This window comes from Macrotis lagotis, chromosome 3, assembly GCF_037893015.1.
Source record: "Macrotis lagotis isolate mMagLag1 chromosome 3, bilby.v1.9.chrom.fasta, whole genome shotgun sequence".
NCBI classification, from domain to species: Eukaryota; Metazoa; Chordata; class Mammalia; order Peramelemorphia; family Peramelidae; genus Macrotis; species Macrotis lagotis.
Window position 1 is genome coordinate 15154815 of NC_133660.1, and position 17221 is coordinate 15172035.

The following is a 17221-nucleotide window of genomic DNA, read 5'->3' on the forward strand; positions in this document are numbered from 1 at the left end:
ATTCTGAGGGGTAGGCATGCTTTGTAGATTCCAAGTCATAGTCACTGATTCTCTTTTCTACTGTCCTACTGGACCTTTCCCCCTTGCTATCCCTGTATTTTGGAGGTCTCTCTCAGCCTCTTCATCTGGCTCTGAAACAGTCCAAGTTGTGCAACAGGAGGGAGTACTTTCCCTGCAGTGGTAGGGCAGTTTCTAATGCCCACTCCACCCAACAACCTTGTCAGGCCAGGGCAGCTCTCTGGGTTGGCTCTGCCCCTGTGCAATGGCCCAACCCTGCCCTCTGGCAGCCCAGATTGGTAAGCAGAAGAGTTGGAAGATGGGAGCCCCACCCTGCTGTCTCTTCAGGCAGTGATTGTGTTGTTACTTAGCTGCAACTTGGGCTGGGCTTGCAGAATTGGCTGCCTTGTTTAAAGTTCAGAGAGAGTGGGTCCTTCCTCCAGGACATGGCCAGAACCCCCAACATTCCCTGAATGGGGAGTACAGCTGTTCTCTCCTAGAGCATATGACCTTTTCTGAGCCCCTCAGAAGGCTAGTATCTATGAGTGATGATGATAAAGTAGACATGGAACCACTAAAATTAAAGGCAACAAGATCCTGGAAGGGTCCAAGAATGGGTATACCCTTTAAAGAAACCAAGGGTCTGAATGAAGATATCCTGAGTAGTCCCTGCTTCTAAAATATGTCTCAATTCTAAGAACCTGTGCTAGTAAATATTTAATAACCTGCTCTCTAAGACAAAAGAAATGTGTGCAGGACATATCCTTATTTTTTTTTGCAAGGCAATGGGGTTAAGTGACCTGCTCAAGGTCACATAGCCAGGTGATTATTAAGTCTGAGGCAGGATTTGAACTCAGGTCCTCCTGACTCCAGAGTTGGTGCTCTAACCAGTGTGCCACCTAGCTGCCCCTGGAAAGTTGGTTTGACTAGTGTACATTTACCTCATTTGTGTTTTTATTTTGGTCATTTTGTTTCCCTCTCTCTTTTTCACTTGATTGATTTTTCTCTTTTTAGAGAGAAGAGAAAGAGTGGGAAAAGGTCTCTTGTTTTCCATTTTCCATTAATTTTCAAGATTTCATATTTTATGTTTATTTTGGATTCATTTATTGGTTCCCAATATTTGTAAATTACTCTTTCTTTCTATTTTGTTCGTGTGTTTTCAAGGATACAATTTTTCTTTTCTTTTTCTTTTTAGTTTTTTGCAAGGCAATGGGGTTAAGTGGCTTGCCCAAGGCCACAAAGTTAGGTGATTATTAAATGTCTGAGGCCAGATTTGAACTCAGGCACTCCTGACTCCAGGGCCAGTGCTCTATCCACTGTGCCACCTAGCCATCCCCTCAAAGATACAATTTTCTATTGAGTATTAAAGGAAAGTGGGAGAGAGGGGGAGAACAAAATCAATGAACATCACCACATGTCCTTGATCAAATTGTGTTTCCTTTGTGATCTCCATATCCAAGCTATTGCCAAGGTAGAGTTTACCTGTGCACCATCTCTCAAATATATCCCCTTCTCTCCTAGGATGCTGCCAAAATTGTGGTGCAAGCCTTCATTACCTCAAGCTGGAGTGCCTGGGACTGCCTGGGACTAGATCTACCTAACTCCAGGTTTTCCCTGCTCCAATCCATCTTCCATGCAACCTTCAGAGTGATTTTATCACTTAATATTTTTTTTTTTATTTTCCATTAGGTTGGAAACCTCTTTTTGATCAATTGAGATATTTTCAAATGATTTTATATAAACAAAGGTCTGACAATGTAACTCCCTTAACTCACTAAACTTTGGATGTTCCCTTTTAAAAGTGATTGATGTATTTGGTTTTTCTATCACTTTCCTTTACATATACATATCTTCTTTTTTTCTTAATCTAAGAGTCAGACTGTCAGAAAAAAAATAAGCAAAGAAAGAGAGAGAAAAGCAATTTAATCAAACTAATCCTGAAACAAGTCTAATAGTATATATAGCACTCTGCACAGGGATTCCCTCACATCTGCAAAGAAAAGGGTAGTTCTCCTTCCCCATCTGGTCACCCTCTAATGTAGTGGGTTGTTTGACCTTCAGGAATCAGACCAAATATCTGTGTTGAGTTTCTAGTGGATCCTTGCTTTCCAGTTTTCTCTTGTCAGATAAGTCACTAACTCATAAGTTACATTCTAAGGATTATTGAATATTGGGTTCACCAAGCTTTTCTTTTAGTCACTTCTTCTGCTCTAAATCTGTAGGTTTTATCATTTTTCTTTTATTGCCATTTGTTTTAATCTGAATTTCCCTAATCAAAAATAATTTAGAAGATCTTCATATGACTAGAAATTATGTTGATTTCTTCACTGGAAAACTGCCTGCTCATTTTCTCTGATATCTCATTTGTCAGTTGGGATAGTTAGGTGGTACAGAGGTGACAAAATCCTTTTTCTTTTTAGATATGATGCCTTTATCTGAGAAACTGTCTATGAAATCCTCTTCAATTTTCTTCTTTCCTTCTGATCTTGATGACATTTGTATTATTTGTACAAACCCTTTTTAATTTAATGTAATCATTGGGGGCCTACTCCAGGTCTATGCTAAGTGTTCTGGATACAAAAGAAAAAACATCTCTCTCCTTAAGGAGTTTATATTCAAATGAGGAAGTAAGTCACCATATAAATTTTGTTGTCCATTTGTGTCCAACTCTTCCTGACCCCATTTGGGATTTCCTTGGTAAAATTACTGGAGTGGTTTGCCATTTTCTTCTCCAACTCATTTTACAAATGAGGAAACTGAGGCAAACAGGGTTAAGTGATTTCCCAGGGTCACATAGCTGGTAAGGGTCTGAGGACAGATTTGAAATCAGGGTGATGAACCTTCCTGAATTCAGGGCTGCAGCTCTATCCACCATGACAATTAACTGCTCAAGCATATAAGTAGGATTTATAGAGGAGACAGCAGGTAATCATTGAGGAGAAAGCATTAGCATTGAGGGGAATCTAAGAAAGACTTCCTTCAGAAGGTAAGACTTCAAGTGAATCAGAAAGGAAGCCAGGGAAGCTAAGAGGTGGAGGTTAGGAAGGACAGCATTTCAGGTATGAAAGACAGCCAGTAGGGGTGGCTAGGTGGCGCAGTGACTAGAGCACCAGCCCTGGAGTCAGGAGTACCTGAGTTCAAATCTGACCTCAGACACTTAATAATTACCTAGCTGTGTGGCCTTGGGCAATCCACTTAACCCCATTGCCTTACAAAAACTAAAAAAAATAAGACAGTAAAAATGTACAGCATGCAAAAAATATAAAGGAAAAGGTTTAGTAGCACCAGATCTTAAGGATCAAAACTGTCTGGTACTGGCTAAGAAACTGAAAAATAGTTCAATGAAATAGAGTAGACATACAACTTATAACAGAAAATAAACATAGCAACTTCGTATTTGACAAGTGTAAAGACTTAAGATTTGTGGATAAGCATTCTTTATTTGGTAAAAAAAATATTGTTGGGGAGGGACCTGGAAAGTGTTATGGCAGAAACTGAGCATGGACCAACTCACACTATTTACCCAGATAAGGTCAAAATGGAGCCATGACCTAAATATAAAGGGAGATGTTATAAGAAAATTAAAAGAGCATCAGACCTATGGATAGATGAACAATTTATGAATAAACAAGAGATAAAGAGCAAAGTTAGTATAAAATGGATAATTCTGAATACATTCAATTAAAATATACAAATATAAACAAGATCAGAAGGAAAGCAGGAAACTGGGGAGTATTTTATAGTTTCTCAGATATAGGCCTCATATCTAAAAAAAAAAAGAATTTTGTCAAATCTGCACCCCTAACTAATTGACAAATGAGATATCAAAGAAAATAAAAAGTTTTCCAGTGAATAAATCAAAATGATTTATAGTCATATGAAGATCATCTAAATTATTATTGATTAGAGAAATTTAGATGATCTTCATATGACTATAAATCATTTTGATTTATTCACTGGATTAAAACAAACTTGTGATATCATTTTATACTTACAGATTGGCAAAAGTCATACAAGAGGAAAGTGGCAAGTGTTAGGAGAGAATATGGAAAAATTGGGATAATACTTCATTGCTGGTGAAATTGAGAACTGAACCAACTATTTTGAAAGAAAGATGGAATTATGCCCAAAGATCAAACTAATTATACCCTTTAGGGAAAAAGGAAAAGAACCTATTTATTCCAAAATATTTATAGCAGCTTTCTTTGTGATGACAAAGAACTGAAAATTGTAAGGATGCTGATCAATTGGAGAATGGATTGAACAAGATGAGGTATATAATTGAATACTACTGATGCCCAAGAAACAGAAATTGAGAGGATGCCCATCAATTGGGGACTGGCTGAACAAGTTATGATATATAATATTATGTTCTATAAGAAATAATGAGTGGTCAGATTTTAGAGAAGCATGGAAAGAATTTCATAAGATGATGCTAAGCAAAGGAAGCAGAACAAAGAAACATTGTATACATGGCAACAACATTGTGAATTGATCCATCTTGATAGATGCAACTCCTCTTAGCAGTTCAGAGATCAAAGACAACCCTGGTACAACCCTATTATACATAATGCCAAAGGAAAAAAAAAATAAACCACAAAATCTGAATGTTCACTTTTTAAAAACTTCTCTTCTTTTTTTCCTTCCTATCTCATGATTTTCTTTCTTTTTCCTTTCATTCTAATTCCTCTTACATCAAATGACCTCTTACACCAAATGACACCAAATTCCTTACACCAGATGCCTACTATGTAAATATGCTAAGCAGAAATATGCATGTACAACTTTTATCATACTGTTGGTCACCAGAGGGGAAGGGGGAGGGAAGGAAGGGTGGATAGAAATATGTGTAACTTATAAATATGCAAATGGGTGAGAGTTGGAAAACTACCATAGTATGTAACTGGATAAATAAAATAAAATATCAATTATAAAAAGAACTGATGTCATCAATAATTTCAGAAAAACATGGATAGATTTCCTTGAAATAATGAAGAGTGTGATGAATAGAATTACAAATAATAGCAACATTGTTTTAAGAAGAGCTTTGAGTGAATAAATTATTTGTCTATTATAAATTATATTTTGAACTGAAAAGAATATATGAAGAAAGATACTATCTGTATCCAGAGAAAGAACTAATAAACAGAAGTAGTATAAAATAACTTTAAATATACATTTTTTTCTAATGGTAGCAGGGGGTGGGGAGGGCAAAGAAGTTTACATGATAATTTTGTTGTCTATTTGAAAGGAATAACAAGTTGTGCCTGTGCTGTACAAGTTCAAATATAATCATCTTTTTAATATATACTTTCATGTGGCAATGTTTGTTTGGTCCTATAAAGTAAAATAAAAGAAAAGAAAATACACAAGGCCACTATAAGCTGACTCATAGAATGAATGTAGGAAAAATCCAAGGTAAGACGACTGGAAAGTAGGAAGGGTTGAGAATGAGGATGGTTGAGAAGAGATTTAAATGCCAAACAGAAATGCTTGGATCCCAGGTTTGGTTGGATAGGAAATGCAAACTAGAATCTAATTGTCCTGGCTGTCAGCCCAAGACTCCCCCCCCCTTTCTAAACCACAAGGCAGCTAATCAGTTGGTTACTTTGCAAGACAATATATTCCAAAGAGTAATGTCTTTCTTTTTGAAATATTTAAAAAGGTCATTGCATTGGAAAACTCCAAGTCCATGGAAGTTCCTTTTCTTCCAAGCCTAGGAAAAGACACAGGAGTTTCAAATAGCCCTTTCTTTCTTTTGGAATATTTTGTAATTGTTTCTATTTAGGTCTTGAGTGTACTGTGGTTACAGAACAGAACAGAAGAAAGATCTGTATACAACATGTGTAATTCTCACCAAGGCCTTTGATACCATCAGTCATGATGGCTTATTAAAAATTATGTCAAAATTTGGTTGCCAGGAGAAATTCATCAGTATTTTATGAGAGTCTCATGATGGTGTGCTTGCCTGGGTTCTGGAGAGTGAATGATATAATCATGCTTTTCCATCTGTGTCCTTGTTCCCATGCTTTGTAGCATGATGTTTTCAGTCATGTTATCAAATGGCTTCACTGAGGATGAACATGGCCTCAGGGTCAGCTACCACACTGATGGCAAATTCTTCAACTTGAAAAGGCTACAAACCAAGACCAAAGTGGAGGGAGTGTGGTGCAGGATCTTCTGTTTGCAGATGATTGTGCCCTCAATGCAGCCCCTGAAACAGAGATGCAACAAAGAATGGATGGATTCTCTACTGCTTTTACTAATTTGGCCTAACAGTCAACATAAAAAAAAACACAGTTACCCCCTCACCCAGCACACACTGTCCATATGTGGAACTTTGGTTATAGCAAATTGAGAAGTTTTAGATATTGTGGATAAGTTCATTTACCTTGCTAGTTAATGATGATGATGCTACTTTCCAGGTGTACATTGACAATGAAATGAGGATGACACATGCCTTGCCAGAACTAACTCATATCTGGGAGGCTCCAAAAGAGTGTGGAAGAGAAGAGGTATTAAATTTCCTACCAAAATGAAGTTTTGCAGGACTGTTATGCTGACCCTGTTGGTGTAGGCCTCTGAAACCTGGACAGTCTACCAGTGCCATGCCAGGGAACTGAATCACTTCCATTTGAAAGATTCTGAAGATCACCTGGCAGGATAAGATACCAAACAGGGAGGTTCTCTCTTGAACTAAACTGCCAAGCATTCAAATTCTACTGCAGAGAACACTACTTCAATAGACTGATCACACTGTTTAAATGTCAAACATATACTTGCCAACAAGACTATTCTGTGTAGAACTCACACAGGTCAGGAGTTCACAGAGTGATCAGAAAAAGGGATACCAGGACTATAAAGGTCTCTCTTAGGAAACTTGGAATTGATTGTGCAGCATGGGGAACACTGGCACAGGACTGTCTAACATGGGGTGTCCTCATCAGAGAGTGATGAGCAAGGCAGAATTGAAGCTGTTCGAAGGTAATGTGAGATGAGCAGGTTTAGAGCACCCACCCAGATGTTCCCATGGACTATTTGTTCCCAACCTGTGGTATAACATTCCGAGATCATTTTGGTCTGATCAAGTAGAGTCAGACAGTGTAACTTGTCTCTAACATAGGGATGTTATTTTTGGTCTTCTTTAATAATGACCTGTGATAACTATGTATTAGAATAAATCAACCATTAATTAATGGAATTGCAGCCATGTTACGCATCCTTCTTTGGTTACATTTGCCTCTTTATTATGTCTTTTTTAATTATCTTATTGCTGCAAAGATATGATGATTTTTGTGGGTTTATTTTGTATTTTGCATATTAAGTTGTTCATTGTATCAGTTTCATTGCTAATTCTCTGGGGTTTCCTGTATTAAATCACACTATCATTATCAATTAGGGATAGTTTTGCTTCTATTTTTTCTTGGTGTATCTTTTAAATATAAATAAGTTGATTAAATCCACACATTTTTAGTTCCTTCTAAGAATTCCCCCCCCCCTTTCTTTTTTTGAATGCAGTGGTTTGTCTTTGAGTTGTCAAATCTAATTCTTGAGGATTTGCCTGCCTTATAGAATTTGTATCAATGGAATTCTAGATCTCCTTTAGTTGAAACCATGGGAATCTTGGTCTTTGAAAACTGAGGGTGCCTACTGGACTGGACTTTACTTTATTCTCCCTTTGTATCACAAATTTTATTTTATTTTACTTACTCATTTATTTATTTATTTTTAGGTTTTTGCAAGGCAATGGGGTTAAGTGGCTTGCCCAAAGCCACACAGCTAGGTATTTATTAAGTGTCTGAGGCTGAATTTGAACTCAGTCCTCCTGACTCCAGGGCTGGTGCTCTATCCACTGTGCCACCTAGCTGCCCCCTGTATCACAAATTTTAGAAGGTACCATCATTTCTCCTCTGGCTATCAGCCCCCATGAGAAGGAATGGAGATATCAGAATCCATGTCCCATAAATGGCAAGTTAAGAAGGGATACAGAGCTTCTGGCCAAGAGAAAAGAGAAAGTTAAATTGCTAATTTAGGGAAGGAGAGGAAACGCCTCCCTTTACAGCAGCACAAACAGATGTGGAAGACTTTAAGGTTGAAGACGGTAGTAGCAGTAAGGGATAATGATGAGGTTAATAATAGCAACTTTCACTGACGGAGTGCTGTCTGTGGGGTGGGGGTGGGGGAGGGAAGCAAGATTGGGGGAAAATTGTAAAACTCAAATAATATCTTTAATAAAAATTAAAAAAAATAATAGCAACTTTCATTTCTGTAATAATTTAAGATTTTCAAAGTTTTTTTATAAACAGTGTCACATTTGATTTTCCACAAACATTTATTGAGGTATGTCCTAATTTTATACCTAATTTTTACTTGAGGAAACTGCAGCTAGCAGTTTCTGAGGTTGAATTCAGACTCAGTTTTTCCTGATTCCAAGCCTAGAACTGTCCCCCAAACCCCCAGTTACTCCTTAGAAATGTGCAATTCCCTTCTCTCCTCCTCCTCATTTTATTTATTTTTCAATTTTATTTTTTTTTTTACTTTTAATGTTATTGCTCCATTCTCCCCCTCCACCCCATTGTCCTTAACGTCTGTGTATTTGCATTCACAATCCCCTCTTTTGTTTTTGGGGGGTTTTTTGGTTCAGATTTGCCACCATGGATACAAGTTCTTTTATTCTACCAATTATTTCTTCTGTGCAGCTCATACAATCTTTGATAACAGTTTCTTTAGGGATGGGAATCTCAAAGTTTCTATATTAAAATTTCTTTTTGTAATTATTTCTTTTTCTAATTATATGTAAAGATAATTTTCAATATTCATCTTTGTAAAGTTTTCTTTCTCCCCTTTCCTCAAGATAGCAAGTAATCTAATACAGATTGTCCATGTATAATTGTGTTATACATTTCCATACAGTCATGTTGTGAAAGAAAAAACAGAAAAAATCAATCTTGTATTAGAGATGTTAGCTTTAGCAATAAGAGAAGAAAAAGAAATCAAAAAAATAGAATAATCAATGAGGAAACAAAACTTTCAGCCTTTGCAAATGATATGGTGGTATACTTAGAGAATCTACTGAAAAACAACTTGAAACAATTAACAAACTTAGCATAGTGGTAGGATATAAAAACCCCCCACATAAATCATTGGCATTTCTATACATTACCAACAAAGCCAAGCAGCAACAGATAGAAAGAGAAATTCCATTTAAAACAATTATAGAAAAAAAAACAATTGCAGACAAAATAAAATATTTGGGAATCTACAAACCCAGGAACTATATGAATATACATACAAATACTTTTCACACAAAGACAGATTACATATCAGTTGCTCATGGGTAGAACAAGCCAACATAATTAAAATAACAAATATACCAAAATTAATCTGCTTATTCATTGCTATATCAATCAAACTATTCAGAAATTATTTTATGGAACCAGAAAAAATACTAAAATTTATTTGGAAGAGCAAAAGATTGGGGCAGCTAGGTGGCGTAGTGGATAAAGCACCGGCCCTGGAGTCAGGAGTACCCGGGTTCAAATCCGGTCTCAGACACTTAATAATTACATAGCTGTGTGGCCTTGGGCAAGCCACTTAACCCCATTTGCCTTGCAAAAACCTAAAAAAAAATATCAACAATATCAAGGCAATTCATGGGGAGAAAACTGCAAAGGAAGGTAGCCTAGCTCTACCAAATCTAAAACCATACCATAAAGCAGTGGTTATCCAAATGATTTCACATTGGCTAAGAAATAGAGAAGTGAGTCAGTAGAATAGGTTAAGCTCACAAGGCCCAGTAGTAACTATTCTAACCTACTATTTAATAAACCCAAAGACTTAGCTTCTGGGATCAGATTCACTATTTGATTTGTCAGATCTGCCTGGAAAACTGGAAAAGAGTATGACAGAAAGTTAGTATAGAGCAACAACCCCACTTCACTTTAGAAATGAGGTGAGGAGAGGTGAAATGTCTGTGTGTGTGTGTGTGTGTGTGTGTGTGTGTGTGTGTGTGTGTGTGTGTGTGATGTTCAAGGTCTCTTAAGCCAGAGAGTACAGAGCTGAGGTTTGAACCCAGTTCCTCTGCTGTCCTCCTCCCTTGGTTATTTTGCTCCTTATAGGGTGATTTTGAAGATTCCTGGGCACTCACAAGAGTTATAGCTCTTTTTAAAAAGAAGCCATTTTGTCTCTAAAAGGGCATTGTGGGGCTGGGGTAGGGGCTCTGAACCTTCACTCCTTGGACACATTGCTGGAATGTTTTCTTCGGGGAGGTGGGTGCAGGCTGGCATTGTTCTGGGTACCATTGCCACTAAAGCAGAAACGGTTTTGTGCCCTGGACAGGGCAGCCAATTCATGCATTTTTCTGTATAATTAGCAGACTTTGGGAAAGGCTCCCTGGCTGACCTGGGGGTCCCTCAAAGAACCTTCCCCCTGACATAGCCTCTGCCTTCTCCTGCCCCTTTGTTTCCCCTCCTCCTCTCCCCCCACTTCTTCTTTTGCTTCTCCTCTTCCCCTCCTCCCTTTTTCCTTCTCCTCCTCCTCCTGTTCTCCCTCCTCTTTATCCTCCTCTTCCTTTGCCCCCTTTTCCTACTTGAGAGTTCAATGGGACCATCCATCCATGCTCTAGAGAGAGGGCAGATGTGGGGGTCCAACCTCTGCGGGGTCCTTGGAACCTGATAGGAGGGATAGAGTTGGTGAAATGAGTTGAGTCAACATAGTGTTAAAGGCAGGAGCAGGTTGACTGACTGTTAGATGCTTGGATTTATTTTTATAGTCTCAGAATCATATCAAACAATCAAACTAAAATCATTTCCTTGATTACAAAAGTGTACAATTTTCATCATTAATCATGTAGTTCATATGATTATGAGTTTGATCATGTAGTGGTTCCAAGCATAATTATCAATCATGTAGTTAATTTTCTTGTCCCTGTTCAGACTGTGATGACTTCAACCTGTCTGATGCCTAGTTTGTTGCTGCATAGTAAAGTTATTAATTAAGCAGAACTTTCCTGATAATAGTCTTTGATATAATTTGTTTAATGGAATGCTTTTATGTTTTTGTGCTGCATATGTAATGTCTTTCGATATGCTCCCTTGACAACCTATAGTGAGGGTAGTTATGTTTGTCCACCAGTCCGTTGACTCCTTCAATAACCAATTTTCCTTTCAGCCCTTGTTGGTAGATGCTATGGTTTCTATGACTTTTTATTTTTTCCCAATAAACTAAGGCTATTAGAGTTCACATATTGGTTGCCTATACTAACTATTCTCTCACCATCTTTATCATATATTCCTGTGTATGATAAGGGGGGGCAAAACTGTTAATTTCCCTGGAATTCTATCTGACCCATCTTTCATCTGTTTTCCCTGTATATATTCTGACATCTTCTTGGAATTCCCAGTGCTGTATTTTCCAAAGATTTCATAATGTCAAAGCCTTTTGTATGTCTCAGGGAGAGGCAATCCTGTTCAATTTGGACAGAGTTTGCAATCTGTTTTATTCAAGGAATTTCTCTGAAATCCTCCCTTTATAATCATTCCACTATTAGGATGAGTAAGTTTTGCAATCAATAATAGACCTAGAAATATGGGTATACATGGAATCCCTATATATATTGAAGAAGGAAATGTTGTTCCATCAGGCAGCGTGACTGCTTGGAGTCTTCTTGCCATGACTGTATCAAACAGCTTAGAGACCCTGGCTCCCAACAGGCAGAGGGCTGGTTCTGGTCATGGCTGACCCTAGGACTTTGGCGTTCTTCTTGAATGGACTCAAGAATAGCCCTAGTGTGGGAAACATCCCAACCTTCTTAGGAAGCAAGCAGGAGTGAGGGGCTGTGGGGGCAGGGAAATTATGGCTAATGGCCTTGCTGGAGCTCCCAGGAATGTGGGTATTGCTAAGAGACTTCCTCTCCTGCTCTGGAATGTGGAGGGGCCAAACAGCCTGACAGAGAGGAGGGGCTTCCCAGGCTCCCCAGACAGGCCTTTAAAGAGGCCTAGCTTCCTAGTTTTCCTGCCCCTGTGGCTGTTATCCTTTAGATATTGGGATGGCAGGGAAAGCTCACTCCCTTCATCCTTTTTCCAAAGGCATTACTCTGAATTATCTGCTAAACACTGCAGGCAAGATGGAGCAATGCTCTGTCCATCCCTTTATCACATCTGTCAGCAAATCTGTCGGTCAGAATGTCTGTCTGTCTGTCTCCCTCCCTCTCTCCCTCACATTCCTCAGCTCATGATCCTATAACTTTATATATTGTAATTATCAATATATGACTCTTAAAACCCATCCCTCCCCACTCTCTCAAATTCTCTGAAGGTCAGTTTTCTTATCTGTAAAAATTAGGTATTAGGACTTAATGATTTAAATTTCCTTCTAACCCCACTGTGAACCAAAGAGAATAGAATTGAATGATGGGATCTGGAAAAAAAGCAGAAAGAAGTAACTGTAGTCTCACCCATGCATGTTGCTTGAGCAAAGAATATTGCAATTATAGGACTGGTCCCTCATAGCCTTCATCCAATCTAGAGTTTCTCTAACCTGGGCATCCCCAGGGGCCCCTCCATGATTTTTTTTTTTTAGTTTTTGCAAGGCAATGGGGTTAAGTGGCTTACCCAAGGCCACACGGCTAGGCGATTATTAAGTGTCTGAGGTGGGATTTGAACCCAGGTCCTCCTGACTTCAAGGCCGGTCCTCTATCCACTGCACCACCTAGTCACCCCAAAACCATGATTCTTAAGAAAGGTCCATTGGCTTCACCAGACTGATGACCAAAGGGGATTAGGACCCCCCAAAATGTTCCTAAACCTGGATCTAGTCCAACTTAGAATTGAACAAGAATCACTCTACACTAAAAACCAGGCAACTAGCTTCTGTAGGAAGACTTCTAAAGAAAGCATCCATACTCCTTGTCAAGGCTGGCCATTTCAAATTCACAAGTCATAACTTGCTAGAGCTGAAGATGACCTTAGATCATCTTGTCCTACTCTTCCCCATGGATAATGTGTGTATTGGTGTGAAAGCATGATCCAAGTGCATGTGTGAACTATGATGCTTTGATCATTACTGAATTTGATTTATATCAACTAATTGTGCTGATATAATTATTCTTGTTTATACCTTAAGTAAATTTTTATATTTAAGAGCTAATGCTCAGAACTGAACAGAAAATTTGACTTACAAGTACAAAAATCAGGAGAAATCTAAGCAGGCAAACATGAAAGAATAACAATAACAGATTTATTAAAGTTAAATAGTTCACTTCTTATATGAGAAAATGATGTTATTCTTAAAAATATTATCATTCCTAGGGAGTGTAGAAAGAATATACATAGATAGAGGGCTTGAGGTTATATGAATTATGATGGACTCATCCTAAAAAATTGAAGTTGGATAGAGATAGGTAAAATGGAGCAAATTATCTCATACAAAAGTGTCATGGGGTGGCTAGGTGGTGCAGTGGATAAAGCACCGGCCTTGGAGTCAGGAGTACCTGGGTTCAAATCCGATCTCAGACACTTAATAATCGCCTAGCCGTGTGGCCTTGGGCAAGCCACTTAACCCCATTTGCCTTGCAAAAAAAAATTGTCATGAATGGAAGAATGTTTCCAGTAGAGGGAAGGATAGGTTTGAGGATGGGCAGGAACCTCATTTTCAGAAATACTGAGTTAAAGAGGGAATAATTTATGCATCTAGTTGGATATAAAAGTCTTTTTAACTTACTTCTGTAACTAGAAGGGTAAAAGGATAGAGTAAGGGAGGGACTCTTAAAAGGACATGGGAATTGGGGAGGCCCACTGTACTGTAAGAAATGACAAGCAGGTTAATTTTAGAAAAATCAGGAGACTTGCATGAAATAATGCAGAGTGAAATGAACAGAACCAAGAGAAAATAGGAATATTATTGGAAGAGCAACTGTGAATAACTAAGTTACTGTGAATATTTTGAATACTCAAATCAACTATAAAGGACTTATGAAAGAAAATGCTAGCCCTTTCCAGAGAAAGAATTGAAATGTAAAAATATATCTTCTTTGTCTTATATTCCACTTGCATAACTATATCAAATGTTGGCCTTCTCTAAAGAAGAAGTGAGAGGGGAGGAAAGAACACAACTCAGAACTTAAAATGTAACAGAAAAAATTTTAGGAGAATTAATCAAGGAGAAGAAAGAGGGGCTATTTGTTTCTATGAGAACCCTAGTGAAATTGGATAAAAAGAAAAAAATTGTAGTGGGTCCTTTCTTCCTAGTTAGAGGAAACTTTTAAGTAGATATAGGATAATGGAAGCAATTCAGATTTGGGGTTTGGTAAGGTATGACAAGTAACCAAGCTATCATGAGCAGAGGACACTATGGAGTTTAACTGATTAACTAAAGGAGGAGAGATAGAGCCAGAGGAGGTCTAATGACCTGGGGAAGGCATCAACAGATTGGAGTTCATGGTGAGGTAAAGAAATCCATTTAGAAGGAGGAGCACCCAAGGAGATGTGTAAAAGCAGAATTATTGACTAGAGACATTTCAGACTTCAAGAACTTTTGTGGCCTTGGGCAAGCCACTTAACCCCATTTGCCTTGCAAAATCCAAAAAACAAAAACACAAACAGACTTCATGAACTTGGACCCAGAGCACTTGGTGGGTGAGTGTAGTAGGATCCAGGGCATTACCATCCTTGAGAGGGTGGAGAGTACTGACACAATGACATTGGAGTTTCATGGGTCAAGGTCTGGATGTCTGGGGGGAGGGTCAGTATATCTGCTGAAGTCCTCTCATGTATGGAGAGGGAAAAGAACTAAGCACTGACCTGGAGAAGGAAAGAAGAATGAATAGATCACTAACTTGAATAGTGTGGTCAATGTAGGAGGACAGGTTTTGGAGTGAGTTTAGAAGTGTCAGTGGGGAACAAGGCACAGTCCCAGTCCATGCCCAGGGGAAGGGAGTCAGGACTGTGCTGTCATCAGGGTAGAGCCAGATTTCCAGAAGAACAAAAAGGTAGAAGAAGCTAGAAGGTTTCCAAAGATGTCTAGTCAAAAGCTTGGTTCTCTCCCTCCTATGTGGCACTGCTGAGTCCCCCAGTCTCCAAGCCTCTCAGAACATAGGCTCATAGAGATGCCACTCGGGGCTTCTTTCCTGGTCACGAGCTTCTCCAGTGACCTACATTAAGGAGATATAGTTGTGAAAGGGCTGTGAACCCAATGTCTCATGCCCTAAACCACTCTTCCTCCTCATCTTACTCTTCCTTTTCCCAGTCCCACCCACTGCCCATGGACACAGCCCAAGACTCTAAGCTGAACCCGCTTCTCCTGTCTTGCCTAGAGAGTCACCAGCTCCCATGTGTATGATAAGCTTCTCTAGTCACATGATTCCTAAGTCAATATACTCAGCTTCTGAATTACTTATTGGATCTTTCCCCATGTTAGTCCCACTGGCACCCCAAAGTCATCATGTCTAGAAGTTCTATCTCATTCCACGCCTCTATTTCTGGAGATATGCTCATCTTTTTATGTTCACAAAATGAACACAGGTTCCCAAATGCAGAATTGTGCTTTACTCAACCCCTGGGCCTCATCCTCCATTATCCAGATTCCAAGGCCATCTCCACCCCACTCCTCTCCTTTGCACATTCATCCTTCAGTGTCTCACCAAAACTATTCCAATAGACTCCTCCATCCCATCCTCTGTGGAAGGAAGCAGATATTCTGAAAGCCTAGGTCTGGATGTATTACTCCTAGTTCAAGAAACTCTAAAGGATTCCCCACTAGCTCTACAATTCACTCCCCACTTTGCTGTGGATATAGCCAGCCTTTCCAGACTAGGTGACTAGCTCATGCTCAAATTTTCTGTTGTCTTTCTGACCCACTGTCTCCCTTGACCTAAGCTCTTCCCAGAGCCTGGAATATAGACCATTCTCATTTCTGTCTCCCACCCTTTGACTCCTCCAGAAGCCTATCCTCAACCCTGGGTTGCCAGTGTCCTTATCCCCACAAACCAAAATTATTTCTGCCCCCTTGGGATATACTTTTTACTAACTTCTTGGTGTTTGTGTTCTTTGGCCCAAGAGAATGCATGCTGGTAATTTGATATTCTTCTTTTTAAAATCAGTTTAACCAAAGATTTACCTATTTTTATTGTTTTTTTCATAAAACAAACAATTTTATTTATTAGATAATGGTTTTCTTGTTTTCAGATTTATTATTCTCTCCTTTGATTTTCAGAATTTTTATTAAGTATTTGATTAGAGATCTTTAATTTGTTTTTCCCCCTACCTTTTTTAGTTGCATACCCAATTCACTGATCTCTTCTTTCCTTGTTTTATTCATATAAGTATTTAGAGATATAATTGCTTTGGTTGCATCCTATAAATTTTGGTATTATTTTTTCATTGTTATTGAATGAAATGACTGGTTATTTCTTTGATTTGTTGTTTGATTCATTCATTCATTAAAATTATTATTTAGTTTTCAATTACTTTTTGGTTTATCTTTCCATGGCCCTTTATTATATATAATTTTATTACATTAAGATCTGAAAAGCATGTTTTTATTATTTCTGCTTTTTCTGCATTTGATTGTAAGGTTTATATACTCTAGAATATATGATCAATTTTGATAGAGGTGCTGTGTACTGCAGAGAAAAAAGTATATTCTTTTGTTTCCCCATTCACTTTTCTGCAGAAGTCTTTCATATCTAAGTTTTCTTAACTTCCTTTTAATTCATTTTGTAGATAGACTTCTCTAGTTCTGAGAGATGGAAGTTGCGATCCCCCACTCTTATAGTTTTGCTCTCTATGTGTTCTTGAAATTCATTCAGCTTCTCCTCTAAGAATCTGGCTGCTATATTCACTGCCAATGGTGCCTTTTAAGAAGATATAGATTTCTTTCTTATTCCTTTTTAATGAGATCTATTTTTGCTTTTGCTTTGTCTGAGATCAGGATCACTCCCTTGATTTTTGGCTTTTTTTTTGCAAGGCAATGGGGTTAAGTGACTTGCCCAAAGTTACTTAGCTAGGTAATTATTAAGTGTTCAAATTATTAAATGTTCAAATACAAGTATTTGAACTGAAGTCCTCCTGACTTCAGGGTCAGTACTCTATCCACTGTGCCACCTAGCTGCCCCAATTTTTCTTTTTACTTCTGCTGAAGCATAATACATTTTGTTCCAGCATTTTACCTTTACCTCTATGTCTCTCAGCTTCATATATGTTTCTAAGTAGGATTCTGGTTTTTAATC